The 11387-nt window shown below is 51.0% G+C and overlaps 3 non-coding genes across 3 annotated transcripts; all 3 read left to right on the top strand.

Moving 5' to 3' along the window:
- The first annotated feature begins 6666 nt into the window (after positions 1-6666).
- On the top strand, positions 6667-6795 carry LOC118663866. The gene has a single exon (XR_004970170.1). It is a non-coding gene; the product is annotated as a small nucleolar RNA SNORA71 (small nucleolar RNA).
- A 1107-nt stretch (positions 6796-7902) lies between these two features.
- LOC118663863 lies at positions 7903-8034 on the top strand. The gene has a single exon (XR_004970167.1). It is a non-coding gene; the product is annotated as a small nucleolar RNA SNORA71 (small nucleolar RNA).
- Positions 8035-9761: 1727 nt separating this feature from the next.
- LOC118663864 lies at positions 9762-9893 on the top strand. Its single transcript, XR_004970168.1, has one exon. It is a non-coding gene; the product is annotated as a small nucleolar RNA SNORA71 (small nucleolar RNA).
- Positions 9894-11387: the final 1494 nt, after the last annotated feature.

Below are 11387 nucleotides of genomic sequence, written 5' to 3' on the forward strand. Positions count from 1 at the left end.
CCCTACCTCACACCTTCTCTTTTCTTCCTGGCTGAAAGTGAGAGATGTTGGGGAGACTACACTGGTTTTAAACTTGCTTTCATTATATGTATGGGAAAGAGGCCCCAAGGGTGAGAAATAATAAGGGTACTTCCCTTGAACCTCCACTCCCAGCTCAGAATGTCCTGCTGAAGACCCAAAGTTAATAATCATTCTTTCAAGGGCCATCCCTTTACCATGGCAAAAGGATGTGCCAAGGCCCAAACATCCTTTTATTCTTGAGCATGGGGAGGGCTGCTCTGAATATGGTTTTACTCGTTTTAATCCATTTTAGTTTCTGCGCTTATTTCATTGATTTTACCTCAGTGCCCCCGCTTTTTCTGTAGAACTTGTCACGATTTTTAATTACTACATTTGCTGGCTCATTTGTTTATTATCCCCACTAGACTACAACCAACAAAGTCAGAGACCACGTCTGTCTTCTTTGTTGAATGGGTACAAGGTTTCAGTTTTGCAAGATGAAGAGAGTTCTGGAGACGGATGGTGGTGGTGGTTGCACAACAATGTGAATGTACTTAACATTTCTGAACTGAGTATTTAAAATGGTCAAGATGGTAAGTTTTATATTTATGTGGATTTTATCACAATTTAAAAATAGGTAGAATAATACATTGAAATGCAGTATCATAAGTGTTTTTTTTGTTTTTGTTTTTTTTAAATATATTTTATTGATTTTTTATAGAGAGGAAGGGAGAGGGATAGAGAGCTAGAAACATCGATGAGTGAGAAACATCAGTCAGCTGCCTCCTGCACGTCCCCTACTGGGTATGTGCCCGCAACCAAGGTACATGCCCTTGACCGGAATCGAACCTGGGACCCTTGAGTCCGCAGGCCGACGCTCTATCCACTGAGCCAAACCGGTTAGGGCTCATAAGTGTTTTTTAATAGTTGTTTATAGTAAGCTAGTTTAATTAGTTTTAGTTATCATCATCATTATCACTTTATAAAAACTAATATCCATTCATAACTTTTAAAAATTCTTAAAATTCTAGAAATAGAATATACGTTGTAAACATCAGCCAACATCATACATAATGGTAAAATCATAGAAGCAGTCTTCTATTTTTATCCTGTAAGTCCCAGAAAAATAGCCAAGGATGTTTAATGTCCTTGGCTAGGAAACTCCAAGGTCTTTTTTTTTTTTCCAATTTGTTTTTTTTAAATCCTCACTAGAGAGAGGAAGGGAGAGGGGGAGAGAGAGAGAGAAACATCAATCAGTTGCCTCTTATATGAGTCTGACTGGGGATCAAACCCACAACCTAAGTATGTACTCCGACCAGGAAATGAACCTACAACATTTTGGTATACAGGCCAATGTTCCAGCCACCTGAGTCACCCAGCCAGGGCAGAAACCCGAGGTCTTCAGAGTGAAGAGCTGATGTGGTCAGCTAGCGTGGTGAAAGCTAATGAGCCAAAGTCATGTATCATTGTCCTGGAATACCCAAGTACTCAGGCAAGAAAGTTAACAATTCTCAAGCCAGGCAGTTTAAGTAATTAGCCACAAATATCTCAGTGATTTAGTTAGCAAGGAAGGTCAAAAATCATTGTTCAGGGAAGCCCAAGTTAATTAATCATCCAGATTTATTAGTCAGGAAGGTTGTTTGCAAGGGTCGTCCACAATGGATAGAAGGAAATTCCAATCTTGTTGCTGAATTTATCAGTCTTTATCTAGGACTCCATTCCCCAGGGCACATCCCTGCCAGTTTTTGAAGGAAGAGGACCACAACTTCTCATGCCTGTCCACATGGCAGAGGCTGCCTGAGTCATTTATATCATTACTGAGCCCACATTGGTCCCCTCTTCAAATCCAGTGACCTTTAATGAGCCAGAGGCAAAACTAGAGAGAGAGGCTGTGGGGTTGGAGGACCCAAGTAGGGGACTCAGGGAGAAGGAGGTGCTGAGACCCTGGTGGAAAGACCCTCTGTCTCATCTCAGTCTGTCAGAGCATTCAGAGAGCTTGGGGCTGTTGGAGACTCCAAAACAGGCCAAGATCCAGGGCATGAGGCAGCTCAGGGAGAGCCCGACCTGCCTGAGAAACCCCAGGGGGCTGGAATGGTCAAGGCTTCTACTAGGCCTCAGTTCCAAACTGCAGGAGCTAGAGCTTATTGCCTCCGAAAGATGCAGTAACAGAGGAGCAGTAAGAAGGCAAGGAGGAGGATGGACAGGTACAGTGAGGTCTCCAGCATGCTGATCATTCTTAGTGTGGGGGTGGAGCCTGGAGCTCCTGCAGGCCTCACAGGGCCAGTTGCTGACTTCCAGCCTTGACCCTGGGCATCAACTTCTTGGAAGAATCTGCCCAGCCAACGGTCTCATTTCCCCCAAGGGAAGGGGCTCTCTCAGCTACTGTGAGGTCACATTCTAGATTGGTGGAATGCCGGCCTCAGAGCTACAGCCCAATCCATTATTGATGCAACCAGTATGTTGAAAACAGGACTCCTCTTATGTAATCATAATTTTTTTTTTTTTGCCAGCCTCTTTAGACTTTCTAAGTAGAAGTATCTTTCTCCTGTCCCTAGAGAAATATCAGGCAGGCAGGCCTCATAGCTTTTCTGACCATTCTTAGGTAGTAAGTCTTATAATCACTAAAAATAGGGAACACAGCTTCCATTCAATTATTTTAAATGTCAAGTCTGGCCCACTAGACTTTTCAAACAGCACACTTGCTCTGCCTCAAAAATAATCCCACAGGGTCCTCACAGTGACAGAAGCCCTCAGCTTTCTCAGAAGTACTAAAGTATTGCAACTACCACGCCTCGCCATGTTCTCTGTGGTATGCTCTTGATATGAATCATTTCCCTTAATTTTCACAGCAACACTATGAGGCTGGAGCTCTGATTCTGCCCATCTTTCAGAAAGGAAAACTAAGGCTAGGTAGGGAAGTTAGTGCACCTAGCCAAGGTTGCACGGAGAGTAAGAGCAAGAGCAGGAGGCAGGAGAGGGCAGCAGGCTGAGTGGCCACAAGTGTGTATACCTGACCCCTTTGTCCAGTGTCCTCACAGCCACAGCATCCCATGGTCTCTCCCCATCACAGAGGGTCCCCCCCCACCACCAATTTTCTTACAGTCTTAGAATCCCAGCAACTTCTCCCAGAACACTGAATATGGAGTGTTCTCACGCCCAGAGACCCCATTTTCTCTCGGTTGCATACATCTGGATTGGGCTTCTGCATTGTGCTGACGTAGTGAGCGCCAGGAATCTGACTGTGGGCCAAGGGTGCGCTGTTTACACTTCAGAATGTGGGCTGAGTTAGTGGCAGGGGTGCCCCGGGTCTGAGAGGTACACCTGGCCTGGGATGCAGGCAGTGCCAGAGTTTGTGAGATTTGGGAGCCATGAGTCCCTTCCCAGGCCAGTGTCTAGTGTGATGTTGGGAGCACAGGACCTCTGCTTTCTCTGCCACTATGCATATCTGATCAGGTTCCTCACATGAAAATCTGATCAAGTCCCTTCTGCTTCAAGGACTCTTATCCCATTTAATTTTAGGACAAGATTCAGTAAAGCACCTGCATACCCCTCTAGGCTCCCTCACAGTCCAGTCTCAGACAATATTTTAGACTGGTGATGGCCAAATAAATACATGGGCAGAATTCACTCATTTGTTCAACTGTGCCAGCCACTAAAGCTGGTGCTATGAATACAGTGGTCACTCATACAAATTCCTATTGCCCAAACTAAACACAGTGAACAACGAATCCTGCTAATAAAAGTTCCTCAGGTGGAAGAGTGATCATCCTATATAGTAAAAGTCAAAAGGGTAATTAACCGTACCTCTGCTACGCTTCCCATTGGCTAATCAGCGAGATATGCAAATTAACTGCCAACAAAGATGGCGGCCGGCAGCCACACAGCTGAAGCGAGCAGGAGGTTTGCTTGCTCCAGTGATGGAGGAAGCCAAGGTTCCCCGCCTGCTGCGGCCTGCTCTAAGCTCCGAAAGCAACAGCTCCAAAAGCAACAAAGTTTCAATTATAGAAGCTAAACAAATCCCAGAAACCTGCTTTCAGCCAGCCGCGGTTTCAGAGCTGGGAGCTCCAGTGAAGGCAACAGAGTTTCAATTATAGAAGGTAAATAAAAACCAGAATAAAAAAGAAAAAAAGGAGAGGCTGGGAGCTTCAGTAGCCCGCCAGCCTGAAAACAGCCCTCAGCCCCTCATCCAGGCTGGCCAGGCACCCCAGTGGGGACCCCCACCCTGATCCGGGACACCTTTCAGGGCAAACCAGCCGGCCCCCACCCGTGCACCAGGCCTCTATCCTATATAGTAAAAGAGTAATATGCAAACTGACCCTAACAGCAGAAAGACTGGGAATGACTGGTCACTATGACACACACTGACCGCCAGGGGGCAGACGCTCAATGCAGGAGCTGCCCTCTGGTGGTCAGTGCGCTCCCACAGGGGGAGCTCTGCCCAGCCACAAGCCAGGCTGATGGCTGCCAGTACAGCGGTGGTGGTGGGAGCCTCTCCTGCCTCCTCAGCAGCACTAAGGATGTCCGACTGCAGCTTAGGTCTGCTCCCTGCTGGCAAGTGGACATCCCCCGAGAGCTGCCGGGCTGCCAGAGGGATGTCTGATTGCCAGCTTAGGCCCAATCCCCAGGGGAGCAGGCCTAAGCCAGCAGGTGGTCATTCCCCGAGGGGTCCCAGACTGCGAGAGGGCACAGGCCAGGCTGAGGGACCCCCCCCCCCCGCCCCCACGAGTGCACATATTTTTGTGCACCAGGCCTCTAGTTCTATACAATAAAAGTCTAATATGCTAAGTGTCTGGTTAACCAGTCGGCTATTCAACCAATCAAAGCGTAATATGCTAATGATATTCTAAGGCTGCTCAACCACTCACTATGACGTGCACTGGCCACCAGGGGGAAGACACACTCAGACGGGTAGGTTAGCTTGCTGCTGGGGTCCAGCCAATGGGGACTGAATGAGATGGGCTGGACACGCCCTGGAGCCCTCCTGCAGTCCCTTCCCGACTGGCCAACCTCCTGCATCCCTCCCCAGCCTCAATTGTGCATCAGTGGGGTTCCCTCAGCCTGGCCTGCACCCTCTGGCAATCCGGACCCCTCAGGGGATGTCAGAGAGCTGGTTTTGGCCTGATCCCACAGGCCAGGCCGAGGGACCCCACTGGTGCATGAATTCGTGCCCTGGGCCTCTAGTTTCTACATATTAATGACACCTTCAAGGAACACCTTCAGAACAAATAGAATGTTATTTCTCTAATTTCAGACTGCTTTGGGAAATTATCCCTCCAGAGTCAGAATTTGAACTCCGCTCCACCAGGGGGCGCTAGAACCGCTTTCGCGGGCTCTGTCCCGGGAGGCGCCGCTCTGGGCCGCAGCCCGCGCCCCAGTCTCGTTTCCGCCGGCGACGAGCATCCGGAGGAGGGTCCTGGTCGCGTGGCTGACGTCTGCAGTCGACCCAGGCCAGCTCCCGAAATCCGCGGACATCCACGCCGTCCCGCAGTGTCGGCCCTCTCCGCCGTCGTCCCGAGCCGTTGGTCGCGGCACCCAGGTGAGCCCACAGCGGAGAGCGATGGGCGCGTGGTCTACGCCTTCCAGGATCGGGAACCTGAGGCCGGAGGTCAGCTCCGAGTCTGGGCCCGGCTCCCACTCCGGTGCCCGTTTCTCCCGCCGGGTGTGGGTCTCTCCGGGTTCGTGCCCTGGAGAAAAGGGTGCCGCGCCCTCTGCCGCCGCCGCCTCGGAGCCGGTGCGGGCGCCCGATCCCCGCGCTCACCCGCCCGGGGGGAGGCCAGTGCCCGCCGACGGCCAGAACGGAGGGGCGACAAAGCCCTCGATCTTCTCTGCCCCGGCATTTAATCTCCCGGAGCCACTCGTCTGTTGCCTACACGGTGCTCTTATGACCGTAATTCTTCCCCTTTAATAACCTTAAAGGGAAGTGTTGACCTCCGTTCACCGACCTGCTGGCCGAGCATTAGACTCGGGGGTGCTCAGGGCCCGGAGCCTGGCGTGCGGCCCCCGCTCTGCACTAAAGCCTCCCCCTTGCTCTTCCCGGCCCAGGCCAGGGGCTCCGGCTCTTGGAGGCCGTGACAGCCCTCCCTCGGCCGGCCTTTGGGGCTCCGCACCAGCCAGCGCCCTTCCTCTCCAGGGCCTGGTGCGCCCGCACTGTGGCCGGAGGGTGAGGCTGCCCCTGAGCCCCTGAACTCCGGGCTTGTTGCCTTCCTGCCCCCCGCGGAGCGGGTGGTCCTGGAGTGCACCTGGGCCCCGGGAGCTGCCTTGCCAAGCTCTGTGCCCGGGGGCCTGGTGGTGTAGACGGGGCTGGGTTTGGGGGCCAGAGAGGTTCAGATTCTGACTCAGCCATTCCTTAGCTGCGAAAATTTTTTTAATACATTTTTATTGATTTCAGAGAGGAAGGGGGGGGGAGAGAGAGAGAGAGAGAGAGACATCAATGATAATTGGCTGCCTCCTGCACACTCCCCTCTGGGGATCGAGCCTGCACGCTGGGCATGTGGGTGACCCGGATTCCAGTGGCCGATGCTCAGTCACTGAGCCAAGCGGGCGGGTCCTGTGGACCCTTTTGATGAGGGGAGATGGAATCTATACGGAGTGGTGATAGAGCTCAGGATCCTGGGCGTGGCCGTTTACATGGGCTCCTCATTCTGGCTCACATTCTGCCTTTTCTGCCCCTGCATTCGAAAGTGATCGTGGGCTGCGGTGCCCTGGTCATTGATAGTGCAGGGAGAGGACTGCGAAAGCATTTCCCCGTGTTGGAGGGCCCACCCCGTCCCTTGCGAACCCTGGCGCTTTCACACACCTCCGCCCTCCCACCACCTTTTAGAGGCCTCCAGGCCCCTGGTGTCTGGTTTGTTGCAGGTGGGCTCAGAGCTGGTTTCTGTGAGGCCTTCAGGGAGAATGAGAGGGGTCTTGCCTCAGGCAATGCATGGGTTGCTTGTGGAGCCATAGCTGTGGTCTGCCAGCTCTGTTTCACCAGCTCTGTCCTTTTCTCTGCCTGTGCTTGAAGTGAGTGAGGGTGCCTGTGTCCTGTAATGCAGGCCAAGGAAAAGTTGTAAGGTTTTCCTCATCTTCAGAGAACCCACTCTTGCCCCTTCCTAAGGGGACAGCCTTAGGTGAGTGGCATTGACCAAGCATGAAGCAGACTGAGGTTCAAGAGAGACAGGCTGTCATTGCATTCATATCCTAACCCTTGGATTCCCCAAATGGCTCTCTGTTGAGCGTGATGGTTTTCTGGACATTTAAGCAGTGCCAAGTGGCCCATCACATGCTGGGTTCTTGTCCCCTGCAGGAGTGTCATGTGACTGCTGTCCCATGAATGAGAAATGTCCTCAGGGAGATCCTGGATTATGAGATGCCAGGTAAGTGATGCCCTGTCTGGTTTTCTAGAGCTCAAGTTCTGTGAAGGCTAATAGGCCAGAGGTGTGGGGGGGTGAGGGTGCAGGCGAAGGCTGCTTCCCCAGTGTTCCCGGGTTTGACCCCTGGGGCCAGCAGGCGCAGGTCCCGGCCCTCTTCTGAGAGCCCCTGGTGAAGGCTCCTATGATGTGGAGAGGAAACAGTGTGTTGGAATGGACAGGGGGCTGCGTTTTAGAGCCAAGCCTGGATGTATGTGTGACCAGCGGTGCTCTGTGAGCCTGAGTGGGGATGCTGTCTAATCTTCAGTGTTGGTACCACTCACACCCCGTCTTCCGGAACTCAAGGACTCTCAGCATATCTGCTGTTAGTCTTCCCTTTAATTCTCAGCTCTGGCAGGGACTAGGTAAGTAATCCCTGACAGTCAGACGTGGCTTCTGTAATCTTAGGTTGTAATCTGGTCATTGACCTGTCTGCTGGTCCGTTCTCACTTCACCCATTTCTCAGGCTGCGGGCAGTGGCCTCCCTTCCCGCCTCACTCACTGCCTTTTCTGCCCCTGCATTCGAAAGTGATCGTGGGCTGCCTGTGCCCTGGTCATTGATAGTGCAGGGAGAGGACTGCGAAAGCATTTCCCCGTGTTTGGAGGGTCCACCCATGTCCCTTCCAAACCCTGGCGCTTTCGGACACGTCTTCCCACTAGTTTGTGTTACTTCCTGGTACGTGGTGCTGTGTGGCTCTTTGAAGAGTCCCTTTTGCCCGGCCGCACCGAGTTTATGGATGAGGGATAGTCACTCCCCTCCTAGGGCTCCCCTCCTGGAACCTTTCTGTGCCTCCCTCCCCATCACATGCACCCCTTCCCACATCCCCAGTCCCACCTCTTAGTGCTAATCACACCTGGGAAGTGTTGGCTTGTTGATCATGTCCCCATGCGATGATCTTGAGGGCAGTGGCTCAGTCTTGTTTTGCATTGTGCTCAGTGGCTGACATACAGCACCTGGACAAAAACAAGGCAGAATAACAGGATGAGGCTCATCCCATTGTGGGTGGTTAGGGGAACAATAATAGAGCTGGGCCAAACACAATACAGTTGAGGATATATATGTAAGTAACTCTTAAACTAGATGGTAGACATGGGACCTTCCCCTACCTGATTACCACCCCGCCCCCCTCACACCCCTCCAATTCCTACTAGTCACTGCCAGTCAGCCATGGCACCCTCCCTAAAACTTGGGCTTGGCATCCTTTCAACATAGACTTGTTAGTAACAAATTGATCACAGCTGGCACATAGGATAACACGGATGTTACTCATGATCACAGACGATCTGCAGACCCCTTCCTGGAGTTAAGTTGTTCTTGTTCCTGCGACGGCAGTGTGGCCATTCAGGTACTCATGGTAACAGCCCACATTGTCGGTGCTCTAATCTGCCAGCTACTGTGCCGTGTTCTGTGCCCCGGGGCCTGCTACGAGTGCCCATTGATGGCTTGTCCCTTGCAGATGGGTCTGCGGGTGCAGAGGTGCCATGGGAGACGGCAGTGTTCTTCATGTCAGTCTCCATATCAGCCGGGCGCTAGACCATGGGGTCCTGAGGTAAGTTTTTTGGACCATTTTCTGGAATTTGTTGTTTTACATCTGTGATGTCACATGCATATTCCCTGGGACTTGGATGAAAATGTAAGGGGAAGGGAGTTAGAGGGGGCATCCGTGAGTTCACAGTTGTGTCCCTGCTCTGGGCAGTCCTTCACATGCCTACAGAGAGGGGCCTCTAGGAATCTGCCTGGGTAAGGAGCTCCCTGGGGCATCGCCCTTCCAAGTGCCGAAGTGTCAGCAGGTGCTGTGATGGAAAGCATGTAGGTTCAGACGCCAGAGACTCTGGTCCCACCTCTGAACCTATCCAGCTGTGACCTAGTCTCTCTACTTCTTCATCTGAAAATCAAAGCTGGGGTAGCAGAGAAGGTTTTTAACTTTTGTACATGGTGGTGTCATGACCACATGATCCTGATCTTTCCCAGCTGAAAAGCATTTCTAATTTTTTATGCTGGTAGTGTCTAGGCCAGCCGTGGGCAAACTACGGCCCGAGGGCCGGATCTGGCCCGTTTGAAATGAATAAAACTAAAAAAAAAAAAAAAAAAAAGACCGTACCCTTTTATGTAATGATGTTTACTTTGAATTTATATTAGTTCACACAAACACTCCATCCATGCTTTTGTTCCGGCCCTCCGGTCCAGTCTAAGAACCCATTGTGGCCCTCGAGTCAAAAAGTTTGCCCACCCCTGGTCTAGGCTCTGGCAGAGATTTCAGAGGGTCTTTGCAGGACGCAGCAGAAGCTGTTGGGGTTCTGCTCGGCTGGGCCGCTCGCCTGTCTCAGCCATGCCCCTGATACCAGCCTCCCGCCCTGACTGTCCTTTTCTGCTCCTGCATTCGAAAGTGACCGTGGGCTGCTGTGCCCTGGTCATTGGTAGTGCAGGGAGAGGATTGCTGAAAGGAGTTTTCCCCGTGTTTGAAGGGTCCGGCTGTCCCTTCCAAACCTTGGAACTTTCACACACTAGTTGTTTCCTCCTGCCATTCTCTTCGCTGACCTCATGTGATATAGTGACTGGGTTACCCTCTGATTTGTGGCTTCACTCTGTCTTTTCAAGTTAAGGATCCACTCCCCAGAAACCAGTCCATGTGTTTACATTTGTACCTCACAGTGGAGTAAATTCAGATAGTGCTGAAGGGCATGCATAATTCATGGGTTCTGCTTTATAAATTATAGGGGTGTAGGATAATCCATAATAATACATTATTCAAGACAGCCAGTGGTGTTTGTGTGTTTTTGCTCCTTGACTCTTGAGCACAACTACATTGCTTCTCCAGGAGCCGTCGGTAATATCAAATTAATGGAGGAAAAAAGTAAAGTTGGGGGCCAAGTATAGTGGCAAAGAGGGGTTCTATCAATTCCGAATCAGTTTGTATTGTCACAGTCTACCAGAAGATTGAGGAGTTTTCTTGTCAGTCACAGAGGAGAGTCAAGCACATTGACTATTTATTCTCCTTTCGCTGACATTTAACCTGTGCTTTTGTGGTTTCTCTTGAAAAGGGTGATCCTGGGTGTTACTAGAGAAGACATTTTCAGGCCTGTGGATCTTTGGAATCTGTATTTGTAGACTCGATCCGTGGCTTGCATTCTGGTTCTTGTTAGAATGGTGCATTGCTGACTGGACACCCAGACATGGAGTCAACCATTCTTCTGCCTTTTGTTCCGTGCAGGTGTGTTCTGTAGGAGGCAGAAACCTATGGCGCTGCCTTCACTCTGTAGACTCAGGAAATGCAACATGGTGCCCCTGAAAGGCATGTCTTAGCTGAGGTGAGTTGGAGGTGAGGTCAAGGTATTCTTCTCATCGGTCCCCACTTTTGGTCAGAGGACTCCTGTCTAGTTCCCAGGTGCTCTTCCATTGACATTCATGTCGTTCGTCTTTGAGGAGGGGATGCAGTTTTGCCATGTCTTTTGCCATATGTCTCATGATGATGTGAAGGTAGTGAGAATAATACATGTAACCCACCTGGTACAGGCAGCCATCTAATAAACATGAGATTTCCAAACCTGCCCTCTGCCCCTTTTGCATCAGAGGCTTGTCCTGTCCCACAGCCTTGTTACCAGGCCTGGGGCTCCTCAGTCATGTTGAAGGATTTAGTGGACAGTGGTGACCATTTTGAAAAGACAGTTTATCACCACCACCACTCCCACCTGGTAATTCATACCTGTGGGGGCAGCAACCTGTGGACTGAGTTGGAGCTCGCTTATGTAATGTGTTGAGGCTTTGATGATGTTTTCTCATTTAGCTTTCAGTGGGTCTGGCAGTCTTTTTTTTTTATGTTTTTATTGATTTGAGAGAGAGAGAAACATCCATTGGTTGCCACACACACTGGACTAGCGACCTTTCAGTGCATGGGATGATCCTCAGCCAATTGAGCCACACTGGCCAGGGCAGGGCCAGGCAGTCTTGATCTTCAAAGATCTGGGCATCTAACAAGTCTTGCTGGAGGTTTATCTTTT

This window comes from Myotis myotis, unplaced genomic scaffold (assembly GCF_014108235.1).
Source record: "Myotis myotis isolate mMyoMyo1 unplaced genomic scaffold, mMyoMyo1.p scaffold_m19_p_9, whole genome shotgun sequence".
Taxonomy (NCBI): Eukaryota; Metazoa; Chordata; class Mammalia; order Chiroptera; family Vespertilionidae; genus Myotis; species Myotis myotis.